The following is a 17,627-nucleotide window of genomic DNA, read 5'->3' on the forward strand; positions in this document are numbered from 1 at the left end:
GTATTTTGATAAGTGTCTTGAAGTCTTTAAAAAGTGTATGAATACATATTAAAACACTACAAGTATATACATTTTAACTGAGTCGTTAAGTCATCGTTAGTCGTTACATGTAAATGTTGTTTTGAAACCTTTAGGTTAACGATCTTGTTAAATGTTGTTAACCCATTTTTTATTATATATAAAGAGATGTTAAATTATTACATTATCATGATATTATGATATATTAATATATCTTAATATGATATATATACAGGTAAATGTTGTTACAACGATAATCGTTACATATATGTCTCGTTTCGAAATTCTTAAGTTAGTAGTATTGTTTTACATATGTAGTTCATTGTTAATATAAATAATGACATGTTTACTTATCATTTATCATGATTAAACATAGTGTAACAATATCTTAATATGATTCTGTAATTAGTAAGACGTTGTTATAACGATAATAGTTATATATATCGTTTCGAGTTTCTTAATTCAATAAACACAATTTTATGTATATAACTCATTGTTAAAATACCTAATGAGATACTTACTTATCAAAATATCATGTTAACTATATATATACTCATATATATTTCATCATATAGTTTTTACAAGTTTTAAAGTTCGTGAATCACAAGTCAACTTGGGTGGTCAATTGTCTATATGAAACCTATTTCAATTAATCAAGTCTTAACAAGTTTGACTACTTAACATGTTGGAAATAATTAATAATGTAAATATCAATTTTATTTAATATATATAAACATGAAAAAGTTCGGGTCACTACAGTACCTACCCGTTAAATAAATTTCGTCCCGAAATTTTAAGCAGTTGGAGGTGTTGACGTATCTTCTGGAAATAAGTGCGGGTATTTCTTCTTCATCTTATCTTCTCATTCCCAGGTGAACTCGGGTCCTCTATGAGCATTCCATCGAACCTTAACAATTGGTATCTTGTTTTGTTTAAGTCTTTTAACCTCACGATCCATTATTTCGACGGGTTCTTCGATGAATTGAAGTTTTTCGTTGATTTGGATTTCGTCTAATGGAATAGTGAGATCTACTTTAGCAAAACATTTCTTCAAATTCGAGACGTGGAAAGTGCTATGTACAGCCGCGAGTTGTTGAGGTAACTCAAGTCGGTAAGCTACTGGTCCGACACGATCAGTAATCTTGAATGGTCCAATATACCTTGGATTTAATTTCCCTCATTTACCAAATCGAACAACGCCTTTCCAAGGTGCAACCTTAAGCATGACCATCTCTCCAATTTCAAATTCTATATATTTTCTTTTAATGTCATCGTAGCTCTTTTGTCAACTTTGGGCGGTTTTCAACCGTTGTTGAATTTGGATGATCTTCTCGGTAGTTTCTTGTATTATCTCCGGACCCGTAATCTCTCTATCCCCCACTTCACTTCAACAAATTGGAGACCTACACTTTCTACCATAAAGTACTTCAAACGGTGCCATCTCAATGCTTGAATGGTAGTTGTTATTGTAGAAAAATTCTGTTAACGGTAGATGTTGATCCCAACTGTTTCCGAAATCAATAACACATGCTCGTAGCATGTCTTCAAGCGTTTGTATCGTTCTTTTGCTCTGCCCATCAGTTTGAGGATGATAGGCAGTACTCATGTCTAGACGAGTTCCTAATGCTTGCTGTAATGTCTGCCAGAATCTTGAAATAAATCTGCCATCCCTATCAGAGATAATAGAGATTGGTATTCCATATCTGGAGACGACTTCCTTCAAATACAGTCGTGCTAACTTCTCCATCTTGTCATCTTCTCTTATTGGCAGGAAGTGTCCTGATTTGGTGAGACGACCAACTATTACCCAAATAGTATCAAAACCACTTACAGTCCTTGGCAATTTAGTGATGAAATCCATGGTAATGTTTTCCCATTTCCATTCCGGGATTTCAGGTTGTTGAAGTAGACCTGATGGTTTCTGATGCTCCGCTTTGACCTTAGAACACGTCAAATATTCCCCTACATATTTGGCAACATCGGCTTTCATACCTGGCCACTAAAAATGTTTCTTGAGATCCTTGTACATCTTCCCCGTTCCAGGATGTATTGAGTATCTGGTTTTATGAGCTTCTCTAAGTACCATTTCTCTCATATCTCCAAATTTTGGTACCCAAATTCTTTCAGCCCTATACCGGGTTCCGTCTTCCCAAATATTAAGATGCTTATCCGATCCTTTGGGTATTTCATCCTTTAAATTTCCCTCTTTTAAAACTCCTTGTTGCGCCTCCTTTATTTAAGTAGTAAGGTTAGTGTGAATCATTATATTCATAGCTTTTACTCGAATGGGTTCTCTGTCCTTTCTGCTCAAGGAATTGGCTACCACATTTGCCTTTCCCGGGTAGTAACGAATCTCAAAGTCGTAATCATTCAACAATTCAATCCACCTACGCTGCCTCATATTCAGTTGTTTCTGATTAAATATGTGTTGAAGACTTTTGTGGTCGGTATATATAATACTTTTGACCCCATATAAGTAGTGCCTCCAAGTCTTTAATGCAAAAACAACCGCGCCTAATTCCAAATCATGCATCGTATAATTCTGTTCGTGAATCTTCAATTGTCTAGACGCATAAGCAATTACTTTCGTTCGTTGCATTAATACACAACCGATACCTTGCTTTGAGGAGTCACAATATATCACAAAATCATCATTCCCTTCATGTAATGACAATATGAAATGTCCCGTTCTTATTGATTAAAAACGTTCCATATTAATTGATTTCGTTGCGAGGTTTTGACCTCTATATGAGACGTTTTTCAAAGACTGCATTCATTTTTAAAACAAACCATAACCTTTATTTCATAAATAAAGGTTTAAAAAGCTTTACGTAGATTATCAAATAATGATAATCTAAAATATCCTGTTTACACACGACCATTACATAATGGTTTACAATACAAATATGTTACATCGAAATCAGTTTCTTGAATGCAATTTTTACACAATATCATACAAACATGGACTCCAAATCTTGTCCTTATTTTAGTATGCAACAGCGGAAGCTCTTAATATTCACCTGAGAATAAACATGCTTTAAACGTCAACAAAAATGTTGGTGAGTTATAGGTTTAACCTATATATATCAAATCGTAACAATAGACCACAAGATTTCATATTTCAATACACATCCCATACATAGAGATAAAAATCATTCATATGGTGAACACCTGGTAACCGACATTAACAAGATGCATATATAAGAATATCCCCATCATTCCGGGACACCCTTCGGATATGATATAAATTTCGAAGTACTAAAGCATCCGGTACTTTGGATGGGGTTTGTTAAGCCCAATAGATCTATCTTTAGGATTCGCGTCAATTAGGGTGTCTGTTCCCTAATTCTTAGATTACCAGACTTAATAAAAAGGGGCATATTCGATTTCGATAATTCAACCATAGAATGTAGTTTCACGTACTTGTGTCTATTTTGTAAATCATTTATAAAACCTGCATGTATTCTCATCCCAAAAATATTAGATTTTAAAAGTGGGATTATAACTCACTTTCACAGATTTTTACTTCGTCGGGAAGTAAGACTTGGCCACTGGTTGATTCACGAACCTATAACAATATATACATATATATCAAAGTATGTTTAAAATATATTTACAACACTTTTAATATATTTTGATGTTTTAAGTTTATTAAGTCAGCTGTCCTCGTTAGTAACCTACAACTAGTTGTCCACAGTTAGATGTACAGAAATAAATCGATAAATATTATCTTGAATCAATCCACGACCCAGTGTATACGTATCTCAGTATTGATCACAACTCAAACTATATATATTTTGGAATCAACCTCAACCCTGTATAGCTAACTCCAACATTCACATATAGAGTGTCTATGGTTGTTCCGAAATATATATAGATGTGTCGACATGATAGGTCGAAACATTGTATACGTGTCTATGGTATCTCAAGATTACATAATATACAATACAAGTTGATTAAGTTATGGTTGGAATAGATTTGTTACCAATTTTCACGTAGCTAAAATGAGAAAAATTATCCAATCTTGTTTTACCCATAACTTCTTCATTTTAAATCCGTTTTGAATGAATCAAATTGATATGGTTTCATATTGAACTGTATTTTATGAATCTAAACAGAAAAAGTATAGGTTTATAGTAGGAAAAATAAGTTACAAGTCGTTTTTGTAAAGGTAGTCATTTCAGTCGAAAGAACGACGTCTAGATGACCATTTTAGAAAACATACTTCCACTTTGAGTTTAACCATAATTTTTGGATATAGTTTCATGTTCATAATAAAAATCATTTTCTCAGAATAACAACTTTTAAATCAAAGTTTATCATAGTTTTTAATTAACTAACCCAAAACAGCCCGCGGTGTTACTACGACGGCGTAAATCCGGTTTTACGGTGTTTTTCGTGTTTTCAGGTTTTAAATCATTAAGTTAGCATATCATATATATATAGAACATGTGTTTAGTTAATTTTAAAAGTCAAGTTAGAAGGATTAACTTTTGTTTGCGAACAAGTTTAGAATTAACTAAACTATGTTCTAGTGATTACGAGTTTAAACCTTCGAATAAGATAGTTTTATATATATGAATTGAATGATGTTATGAACATCATTACTACCTCAAGTTTAGTAGGTAAACCTACTGGAAGTGACAAGAAATGATCTAGCTTCAAAGGATCTTGGATGGCTTGAAAGTTCTTGAAGTAGGATCATGACACAAAAACAAGTTCAAGTAAGATTTTTGCTCGAATTAAGATAGTTTATAGTTATAGAAATTGAATCAAAGTTTGAATATGAATATTACCTTGAATAAGAAAGATAACCTACTGTATATAACAAAGGTTTCTTGATCTTAGATGATTACTTGGAATGGATTAGAAAGCTTGGAAGTAAATTAGTAAACTTGAAGGGATTTTTGAAGTATTCTTGAAGTGTTCTTCCTATGATGATTATAGCTTGATTCTTGAAGTGATTTTTGATGAAGATGATGATTAACTACTGGAAAAATACGTTCATAATAGTGTGGGTGTGTTGAGAGAGAATTAGAAAGAGATTTGGAAGTGAAATGGAGTGAATGATGAGTGTTAATTGGTGAGTGGTGAGTGGGGTTAAAAGGAGTTCTAGTTAGTTGACTAGCTCATGGTAGAAGTTAAAATTGATTAGTCATACATGACATAATCAAGAGTGGAATCCCATGCTAGTTCCTATTGGTATATACCCATAGTAAGTACGTTTTGAAGCTGTGTATAATACGGGTAAGAATACGACTAGAATTCTTGATGAAAGAAAAGAATGGGAAAGTAACTGTAACCATTTTCGTTAAGTATGAGTGTTTTGATATATGTCTTGAAGTCTTCCAAAATTATTTTAATACATCTAAATACACTACATGTATATACATTTTAACGGAGTCGTTAAGTCATCGTTAGTCGTTACATGTAAGTGTTGTTTTGAAACCTTTAAGTTAACGATCTCAATTAATGTTGTTAACCCATTGTTTATTATATCTAATGAGATGTTAAATTATTATATTATCATGATATTATGATATATTAATATATCTTAATATGATATATATACATTTAAATGTCGTTACAACGATAATCGTTACATATATGTCTCGTTTCGAAATCCTTAAGTTAATAGTCTTGTTTATATGTATATAACTCATTGTTAATATACTTATGGAGATACTTACTTATCATAATCTCATGTTAACCATATGTATATCCATATATATATCGTCAAGTCGTTTTTACAAGTTTTAACGTTCGTGAATCGCCGGTCAACTTGGGTGGTCAATTGTCTATATGAAACATATTTCAATTAATCAAGTCTTAACAAGTTTGATTGCTTAACATGTTGGAAACATTTAATCATGTAAATATCAATCTCAATTAATATATATAAACATGGAAAAGTTCGGGTCACTACAGTACCTACCCGTTAAATAAATTTCGTCCCGAAATTTTAAGCTGTTGAAGGTGTTGACGAATCTTCTGGAAATAGATGCGGGTATTTCTTCTTCATCTGATCTTCACGCTCCCAGGTGAACTCGGGTCCTCTACGAGCATTCCATCGAACCTTAACAATTGGTATCTTGTTTTGCTTAAGTCTTTTAACCTCACGATCCATTATTTCGACGGGTTCTTCGATGAATTGGAGTTTTTCATTGATTTGGATTTCATCTAACGTAATAGTGAGATCTTCTTTAGCAAAACATTTCTTCAAATTCGAGACGTGGAAAGTGTTATGTACAGCCGCGAGTTGTTGAGGTAACTCAAGTCGGTAAGCTACTGGTCCGACACGATCAATAATCTTGAATGGTCCAATATACCTTGGATTTAATTTCCCTCGTTTACCAAATCGAACAACGCCTTTCCAAGGTGCAACTTTAAGCATGACCATCTCTCCAATTTCAAATTCTATATCTTTTCTTTTAATGTCAGCGTAGCTCTTTTGTCGACTTTGGGCGGTTTTCAACCGTTGTTGAATTTGGATGATCTTCTCGGTAGTTTCTTGTATAATCTCCGGACCCGTAATCTGTCTATCCCCCACTTCACTCCAACAAATCGGAGACCTGCACTTTCTACCATAAAGTGCTTCAAACGGCGCCATCTCAATGCTTGAATGGTAGCTGTTGTTGTAGGAAAATTCTGCTAACGGTAGATGTCGATCCCAACTGTTTCCGAAATCAATAACACATGCTCGTAGCATGTCTTCAAGCGTTTGTATCGTCCTTTCGCTCTGCCCATCAGTTTGTGGATGATAGGCAGTACTCATGTCTAGACGAGTTCCTAATGCTTGCTGTAATGTCTGCCAGAATCTTGAAATAAATCTGCCATCCCTATCAGAGATAATAGAGATTGGTATTCCATGTCTGGAGACGACTTCCTTCAAATACAGTCGTGCTAACTTCTCCATCTTGTCATCTTCTCTTATTGGTAGGAAGTGTGCTGATTTGGTGAGACGATCAACTATTACCCAAATAGTATCAAAACCACTTGCAGTCCTTGGCAATTTAGTGATGAAATCCATGGTAATGTTTTCCCATTTCCATTCCGGGATTTCGGGTTGTTGAAGTAGACCTGATGGTTTCTGATGCTCAGCTTTGACCTTAGAACACGTCAAACATTCTCCTACGTATTTAGCAACATCGGCTTTCATACCCGGCCACCAAAAATGTTTCTTGAGATCCTTGTACATCTTCCCCGTTCCAGGATGTATTGAGTATCTGGTTTTATGAGCTTCTCTAAGTACCATTTCTCTCATATCTCCAAATTTTGGTACCCAAATCCTTTCAGCCCTATACCGGGTTCCGTCTTCCCGAATATTAAGATGCTGTTCTGATCCTTTGGGTATTTCATCCTTTAAATTTCCTTCTTTTAAAACTCCTTGTTGCGCCTCCTTTATTTGAGTAGTAAGGTTATTATGAATCATTATATTCATAGATTTTACTCGAATGGGTTCTCTGTCCTTCCTGCTCAAGGCATCGGCTACCACATTTGCCTTTCCCGGGTGGTAACGAATCTCAAAGTCGTAATCATTCAATAATTCAATCCACCTACGCTGCCTCATATTCAGTTGTTTCTGATTAAATATGTGTTGAAGACTTTTGTGGTCGGTATATATAATACTTTTGACCCCATATAAGTAGTGCCTCCAAGTCTTTAATGCAAAAACAACCGCGCCTAATTCCAAATCATGCGTCGTATAATTTTGTTCGTGAATCTTCAATTGTCTAGACGCATAAGCAATCACCTTCGTTCGTTGCATTAATACACAACCGAGACCTTGCTTTGATGCGTCACAATAAATCACAAAATCATCATTCCCTTCAGGCAATGACAATATAGGTGCCGTAGTTAGCTTTTTCTTCAATAACTGAAACGCTTTCTCTTGTTCATCATTCCATTCAAATTTCTTCCCTTTATGCGTTAATGCAGTCAAGGGTTTTGCTATTCTGGAAAAGTCTTGGATGAACCTTCTGTAGTAACCAGCTAGTCCTAAAAACTGGCGTATGTGTTTCGGAGTTTTCGGGGTTTCCCACTTTTCAACAGTTTCTATCTTTGCCGGATCCACCTTAATACCTTCTTTGTTCACTATGTGACCGAGGAATTGAACTTCTTCTAACCAAAATGCACACTTTGAAAACTTAGCGTACAATTCTTCCTTCCTCAATACTTCTAACACCTTTCTCAAATGTTCACCGTGTTCTTGGTCATTCTTTGAGTAAATAAGTATGTCATCAATGAAAACAATGATAAACTTGTCAAGGTATGGTCCACACACTCGGTTCATAAGGTCCATGAACACAGCTGGTGCATTAGTTAAACCAAACGGCATGACCATAAACTCGTAATGACCGTAACGTGTTCTGAAAGCAGTCTTTGGAATATCATCTTCTTTCACCCGCATTTGATGATACCCGGAACGTAAGTCAATCTTTGAATAAACAGACGAGCCTTGTAGTTGATCAAATAAGTCGTCGATTCTCGGTAGTGGGTAGCGGTTCTTGATGGTAAGTTTGTTCAACTCTCGGTAGTCGATACACAACCTGAATGTACCATCTTTCTTCTTGACAAACAAAACAGGAGCTCCCCACGGTGATGTGCTTGGTCGAATGAAACCACGCTCTAAAAGTTCTTGTAATTGGCTTTGCAGTTCTTTCATCTCGCTGGGTGCGAGTCTGTAAGGAGCACGAGCTATTGGTGCAGCTCCTGGTACAAGATCTATTTGAAATTCAACGGATCGATGTGGGGGTAATCCCGGTAATTCTTTCGGAAATACATCGGGAAATTCTTTTGCAATGGGAACATCATTGATGCTCTTTTCTTCAGTTTGTACTTTCTCGACGTGTGCTAGAACAGCATAGCAACCTTTTCTTATTAGTTTTTGTGCCTTCAAATTACTAATAAGATGTAGCTTCGTGTTGCCCTTTTCTCCGTACACCATTAAGGGTTTTCCTTTTTCTCGTATAATGCGAATTGCATTTTTGTAACAAACGATCTCCGCTTTCACTTCTTTCAACCAGTCCATACCGATTATCACATCAAAACTCCCTAACTCTACTGGTATCAAATCAATCTTAAATATTTCGCTAACCAGTTTAATTTCTCGATTCCGACATATGTTATCTGCTGAAATTAATTTACCATTTGCTAATTCGAGTAAAAATTTACTATCCAAAGGCGTCAATGGACAACTTAATTTAGCACAAAAATCTCTACTCATATAGCTTCTATCCGCACCCGAATCAAATAAAACGTAAGCAGATTTATTGTCAATAAGAAACGTACCCGTAACAAGCTCCGGGTCTTCCTGTGCCTCTACCGCATTAATATTGAAAACTCTTCCACGGCCTTGTCCATTCGTGTTCTCCTGGTTCGGGCAATTTCTAATAATGTGGCCTGGTTTTCCACATTTATAACAAACTACATTGGCATAACTTGCTCCGACACTACTTGCTCCGCCATTACTCGTTCCGACACCATTTGTTCCTTTCGTTCTATTAACCCCTGGTCCGTAGACCTCACACTTCGCCGCACTATGACCATTTCTTTTACACTTGTTGCAAAATTTGGTGCAGAACCCCGAGTGATTCTTTTCACACCTTTGGCATAGCTGCTTCTGATTGTTGTTGTTGTTGCGGTTATTATTGTTGTTGGGATGATTGTTGTAGTTGCTGTTGTTATTGTTGTTGTTGTTGTTGGGCCGTTTGTTGTAGTTGCGATTGATGTTGCGATTGTTGGGATAATTGTTGCGATTATTGTTGTAATTGCTATTGTTATTGTATTGGTGATTCTTATCACCGTTTTCCTCCCACTTTCTTTTGACTTGCTTCACATTGGCCTCTTCAGCAGTCTGTTCTTTAATTCTTTCTTCAATCTGGTTCACTAGTTTGTGAGCCATTCTACATGCCTGTTGTATGGAGGCGGGCTCGTGTGAACTTATATCTTCTTGGATTCTTTCTGGTAATCCTTTCACAAACGCGTCGATCTTCTCTTCCTCATCTTCGAATGCTCCCGGACACAATAGGCACAATTCTGTGAATCGTCTTTCATACGTGGTAATATCAAATCCTTGGGTTCGTAACCCTCTAAGTTCTGTCTTGAGCTTATTGACCTCGGTTCTGGGACGGTACTTCTCGTTCATCAAGTGCTTGAATGCTGACCACGGTAGTGCGTACGCATCATCTTGTCCCACTTGCTCTAGATAGGTATTCCACCATGTTAACGCAGAACCTGTGAAGGTATGCGTAGCGTACTTCACTTTGTCCTCTTCAGTACACTTACTTATGGCAAACACCGATTCAACCTTCTCGGTCCACCGTTTCAATCCGATCGGTCCTTCGGTTCCATCAAATTCCAAAGGTTTGCAGGCAGTGAATTCTTTGTAGGTGCATCCTACACGATTTCCTGTACTGCCAGATCCAAGGTTATTGTTGGTATATAGCGCAGCCTGTACTGCGGCTATGTTTGAAGCTAGAAAAGTACGGAATTCCTCTTCATTCATATTCACGGTGTGTCGAGTAGTCGGTGCCATTTCCTTCAAAATAGTTAAATGGAACAAGTTAATCATACAGAATATTAAGAGTAGTTAATAGTATTTCGTAGCATAATATGAACTCATTTATAAAAGCTTTTTCTTCATATTAGCGTTTTATAAGTTTAAAATCGGGTAGTACCTACCCGTTAAGTTCATACTTAGTAGCTAATATACAATTCAACTACTACAATTCTATATGAAAAACTGATTGTAATAATATTTCGCGTTCAAACTTTTATACAATATTTTACAAGCTTACAATACCGCTTATTTTACATAAAGCATGAAATATAGCACACAATAACTTTGATACAACATAGTTGTGAAGACAATTCTAGCTAGTACACAAGTCGTTCAGCAAAGGCAATAAAGACACGTAATTCATACGTCCAGAAACAAGTCATGCATTCTGGTTTTACTAGGATTACTTCCCATCCTTGGTCTTGTGGAACATAACCGTTATGGCCATTGATAAGACAGCGTGTTGTAACGTCGTCAAAGGGACGAGGGTTACGTAATGACCAACAGTCTCGTAATAACCTAAAAACCTCATTTCTTACCCCAATTACCGACTCCGTCACTTGAGGGAACGTTTTGTTTAATAGTTGTAGCCCGATGTTCTTATTCTCACTTTGGTGAGAAGCGAACATTACTAACCCGTAAGCATAACATGCTTCTTTATGTTGCATGTTAGCCGCTTTTTCTAAATCACGAAGTCCTATATTTGGATATACTGAGTCAAAATAATTTCTTAACCCGTTGCGTAAAATAGCATTTGGGTTCCCCGCAATATATGCGTCAAAGTAAACACATCGTAACTTATGGATTTCCCAATGTGATATCCCCCATCTTCCGAACGAAAGCCTTTTATAAACCAAATCATTCTTGGAACGTTCTTCGAATGTCTTACAAACTGATCTCGCCTTAAATAGTTGTGCCGAGGAATTCTGACCGACTCTAGACAAGATTTCATCAATCATGTCTCCGGGTAGGTCTCTTAAAATATTGGGTTGTCTATCCATTTTGTGTTTTTATACTGTAAAATAGACAAGAGTTAGATTCATAAAAAAATACTTATTAATACAAGCAATTTTTACATATATCATAAAGCATAAGCACACTATATTACATATATTACACCACACGAATACAACTATCTTATTCCGACTCGCTTGTTTCTTCTTCTTTGGTTTTGGTTCGTTTTCCCAAGTTTCTAGGGATATATGATGTTCCCCTAATACAAGCCGTTATTTTCCACATTGGTTTAGAAAAACCTGGTGGTTTAGAGGTTCCCGGGTCATTGTTACAACTTAAGGACTTCGGGGGTTGACAATACATATAAAGTTCATCGGGGTTGGAATTAGATTTCTCTATTTTTATGCCCTTTCCCTTATTATTTTCTTTTGCCTTTTTAAATTCAGTTGGGGTAATTTCTATAACATCATCGGAATTCTCGTCGGAATCCGATTCATCGGAGAATTGGTAGTCCTCCCAATATTTTGCTTCCTTAGCGGAAACACCATTGACCATAATTAACCTTGGTCGGTTGGTTGAGGATTTTCTTTTACTTAACCGTTTTATTATTTCCCCCACCGGTTCTATTTCTTCATCCGGTTCCGATTCTTCTTCCGGTTCCGATTCTTCTTCTGGTTCCGACTCTTCTTCCGGTTCCTCTTCGGGAACTTGTGAATCAGTCCACGAATCATTCCAATTTACATTTGACTCTTCATTATTATTAGGTGAGTCAATGGGACTTGTTCTAGAGGTAGACATCTATCACATAATATCAAACGCGTTAAGAGATTAATATATCACATAATATTCACATGTTAAAAATATATAGTTTCCAACAAAATTTGTTAAGCAATCATTTTTCAAGTAAACACGGTCGAAGTCCAGACTCACTAATGCATCCTAACAAACTACATAAGACACACTAATGCAAAATTCTGGTTCTCTAAGACCAACGCTCTGATACCAACTGAAATGTCCCGTTCTTATTGATTAAAAACGTTCCATATTAATTGATTTCGTTGCGAGGTTTTGACCTCTATATGAGACGTTTTTCAAAGACTGCATTCATTTTTAAAACAAACCATAACCTTTATTTCATAAATAAAGGTTTAAAAAGCTTTACGTAGATTATCAAATAATGATAATCTAAAATATCCTGTTTACACACGACCATTACATAATGGTTTACAATACAAATATGTTACATCGAAATCAGTTTCTTGAATGCAGTTTTTACACAATATCATACAAACATGGACTCCAAATCTTGTCCTTATTTTAGTATGCAACAGCGGAAGCTCTTAATATTCACCTGAGAATAAACATGCTTTAAACGTCAACAAAAATGTTGGTGAGTTATAGGTTTAACCTATATATATCAAATCGTAACAATAGACCACAAGATTTCATATTTCAATACACATCCCATACATAGAGATAAAAATCATTCATATGGTGAACACCTGATAACCGACATTAACAAGATGCATATATAAGAATATCCCCATCATTCCGGGACACCCTTCGGATATGATATAAATTTCGAAGTACTAAAGCATCCGGTACTTTGGATGGGGTTTGTTAAGCCCAATAGATCTATCTTTAGGATTCGCGTCAATTAGGGTGTCTGTTCCCTAATTCTTAGATTACCAGACTTAATAAAAAGGGGCATATTCGATTTCGATAATTCAACCATAGAATGTAGTTTCACGTACTTGTGTCTATTTTGTAAATCATTTATAAAACCTGCATGTATTCTCATCCCAAAAATATTAGATTTTAAAAGTGGGACTATAACTCACTTTCACAGATTTTTACTTCGTCGGGAAGTAAGACTTGGCCACTGGTTGATTCACGAACCTATAACAATATATACATATATATCAAAGTATGTTTAAAATATATTTACAACACTTTTAATATATTTTGATGTTTTAAGTTTATTAAGTCAGCTGTCCTCGTTAGTAACCTACAACTAGTTGTCCACAGTTAGATGTACAGAAATAAATCGATAAATATTATCTTGAATCAATCCACGACCCAGTGTATACGTATCTCAGTATTGATCACAACTCAAACTATATATATTTTGGAATCAACCTCAACCCTGTATAGCTAACTCCAACATTCACATATAGAGTGTCTATGGTTGTTCCGAAATATATATAGATGTGTCGACATGATAGGTCGAAACATTGTATACGTGTCTATGGTATCTCAAGATTACATAATATACAATACAAGTTGATTAAGTTATGGTTGGAATAGATTTGTTACCAATTTTCACGTAGCTAAAATGAGAAAAATTATCCAATCTTGTTTTACCCATAACTTCTTCATTTTAAATCCGTTTTGAATGAATCAAATTGCTATGGTTTCATATTGAACTGTATTTTATGAATCTAAACAGAAAAAGTATAGGTTTATAGTCGGAAAAATAAGTTACAAGTCGTTTTTGTAAAGGTAGTCATTTCAGTCGAAAGAACGACGTCTAGATGACCATTTTAGAAAACATACTTCCACTTTGAGTTTAACCATAATTTTTGGATATAGTTTCATGTTCATAATAAAAATAATTTTCTCAGAATAACAACTTTTAAATCAAAGTTTATCATAGTTTTTAATTAACTAACCCAAAACAGCCCGCGGTGTTACTACGACGGCGTAAATCCGGTTTTACGGTGTTTTTCGTGTTTTCAGGTTTTAAATCATTAAGTTAGCATATCATATATATATAGAACATGTGTTTAGTTAATTTTAAAAGTCAAGTTAGAAGGATTAACTTTTGTTTGCGAACAAGTTTAGAATTAACTAAACTATGTTCTAGTGATTACGAGTTTAAACCTTCGAATAAGATAGTTTTATATATATGAATCGAATGATGTTATGAACATCATTACTACCTCAAGTTTAGTAGGTAAACCTACTGGAAGTGACAAGAAATGATCTAGCTTCAAAGGATCTTGGATGGCTTGAAAGTTCTTGAAGTAGGATCATGACACAAAAACAAGTTCAAGTAAGATTTTTGCTCGAATTAAGATAGTTTATAGTTATAGAAATTGAATCAAAGTTTGAATATGAATATTACCTTGAATAAGAAAGATAACCTACTATATATAACAAAGGTTTCTTGATCTTAGATGATTACTTGGAATGGATTAGAAAGCTTGGAAGTAAATTAGTAAACTTGAAGGGATTTTTGAAGTATTCTTGAAGTGTTCTTCCTATGATGATTATAGCTTGATTCTTGAAGTGATTTTTGATGAAGATGATGATTAACTACTGGAAAAATACGTTCATAATAGTGTGGGTGTGTTGAGAGAGAATTAGAAAGAGATTTGGAAGTGAAATGGAGTGAATGATGAGTGTTAATTGGTGAGTGGTGAGTGGGGTTAAAAGGAGTTCTAGTTAGTTGACTAGCTCATGGTAGAAGTTAAAATTGATTAGTCATACATGACATAATCAAGAGTGGAATCCCATGCTAGTTCCTATTGGTATATACCCATAGTAAGTACGTTTTGAAGCTGTGTATAATACGGGTAAGAATACGACTAGAATTCTTGATGAAAGAAAAGAATGGGAAAGTAACTGTAACCATTTTCGTTAAGTATGAGTGTTTTGATATATGTCTTGAAGTCTTCCAAAATTATTTTAATACATCTAAATACACTACATGTATATACATTTTAACGGAGTCGTTAAGTCATCGTTAGTCGTTACATGTAAGTGTTGTTTTGAAACCTTTAAGTTAACGATCTCAATTAATGTTGTTAACCCATTGTTTATTATATCTAATGAGATGTTAAATTATTATATTATCATGATATTATGATATATTAATATATCTTAATATGATATATATACATTTAAATGTCGTTACAACGATAATCGTTACATATATGTCTCGTTTCGAAATCCTTAAGTTAATAGTCTTGTTTATATGTATATAACTCATTGTTAATATACTTATGGAGATACTTACTTATCATAATCTCATGTTAACCATATGTATATCCATATATATATCGTCAAGTCGTTTTTACAAGTTTTAACGTTCGTGAATCGCCGGTCAACTTGGGTGGTCAATTGTCTATATGAAACATATTTCAATTAATCAAGTCTTAACAAGTTTGATTGCTTAACATGTTGGAAACATTTAATCATGTAAATATCAATCTCAATTAATATATATAAACATGGAAAAGTTCGGGTCACTACACAATATAGGTGCCGTAGTTAACTTTTTCTTTAATAATTGAAACGCTTTCTCTTGTTCATCTTTCCATTCAAATTTCTTCCCTTTATGCGTTAATGCAGTCAAGGGTTTTGCTATTCTGGAAAAGTCTTGGATGAACCTTCTGTAGTAACCAGCTAGTCCTAAAAACTGGCGTATATGTTTCGGAGTTTTCGGGGTTTCCCACTTTTCAACGGTTTCAATCTTTGCTGGATCCACCTGAATACCTTCTTTGTTCACTATGTGACCGAGGAATTAAACTTCTTCCAACCAAAATGCACACTTTGAAAACTTAGCGTACAGTTTTTCTTTTCTCAGCAACTCTAGCACTTTTCTCAAATGTTCTTCGTGCTCTTGATCATTCTTCGAGTAAATAAGTATCTCATCGATAAAAACAATGACAAACTTGTCAAGATATGGCCCACACACTCGGTTCATGAGGTCCATGAACACAGTTGGTGCATTAGTCAATCCAAATGGCATAACCATAAACTCGTAATGACCGTAACGCGTCCTAAAAGCAGTCTTTGGAATATCATCCTCCTTCACCCGCATTTGATGATATCCAGAACATAAATCGATCTTCGAATAAACAGACGAGCCTTGTAGTTGATCAAATAAGTCGTCGATTCTCGGTAGTAGGTAGCGGTTCTTGATGGTAAGTTTGTTCAACTCTCGGTAGTCAATACATAACCTAAATGTACCATCTTTCTTCTTGACAAAAAAAACAGGAGCTCCCCATGGTGATGTGCTTGGTCGAATGAAACCACGCTCTAAAAGTTCCTGTAACTGACTTTGTAATTCTTTCATTTCACTGGGTGCGAGTCTGTATGGAGCATGAGCTATTGGTGTAGCTCCTGGTACAAGGTCTATTTGAAATTCAACAGATCGATGTGGGGGTAATCCCGGTAATTCTTTCGGAAATACATCGGGAAATTCTTTTGCGACGGGAACATCACTGATGTTCTTTTCTTCAGGTTTAACTTCCTCGATGTGTGCTAGAATGACGTAACAACCTTTTCTTATTAGTTTTTGCGCCTTCAAACTACTAATAAGATTTAATTTCGCGTTTTTTTTTCCGTACACCATTAAAGGTTTTCCTTTTTCACGCATAATGCAAATCGCATTTTTGTAACAAACGACCTCTGCTCTCACCTTTTTCAACCAGTCCATGCTAATTATTACATCAAAACTTCCTAACTCGACTGGTATTAAATCAATTTTGAACGTTTCATCCCCCAGTTTAATTTCTCTCTCCCGACATATATTATCTGCTGAAATTAATTTACCGTTTGCTAATTCGAGTAAAAATTTACTATCCAAAGGCGTTAATGGGCAACTTAATTTAGCACAAAATTCTCTACTCATATAGCTTCTATCCGCACCCGAATCAAATAAAACATAAGCAGATTTATCATCAATAAGAAACGTACCCGTAACAAGCTCCGGGTCTTCCTGTGCTTCTGCCGCATTAATATTGAAAACTCTTCCATGGCCCTACCCATTAGTATTCCCCTGATTCGGGCAATTTCTAATAATGTGGCCCGGTTTTCCACATTTATAACAAACAGCGTTGGTATTACTTGCTCCGACACTATTCGTTTCGGCATTACTTGTTCCGACATTATTTATTCCTTTAGTTCTGTTAAACTTTGGTCTGTAGACCTCATACTTTGTCGCGCTATGACCATTTCTTTTACACCTATTTCAAAATGTCGTGCAAAACTCCTGATGATTTTCTTCACACCTATGACATGGCTGTTTTTGGTTTTTGTTGCCGTTGTTGTTATTAAGGTTGTTGTTGGGATTGTTATTGTTGTT

Source organism: Rutidosis leptorrhynchoides, chromosome 2, assembly GCF_046630445.1.
Source record: "Rutidosis leptorrhynchoides isolate AG116_Rl617_1_P2 chromosome 2, CSIRO_AGI_Rlap_v1, whole genome shotgun sequence".
Taxonomy (NCBI): domain Eukaryota; kingdom Viridiplantae; phylum Streptophyta; class Magnoliopsida; order Asterales; family Asteraceae; genus Rutidosis; species Rutidosis leptorrhynchoides.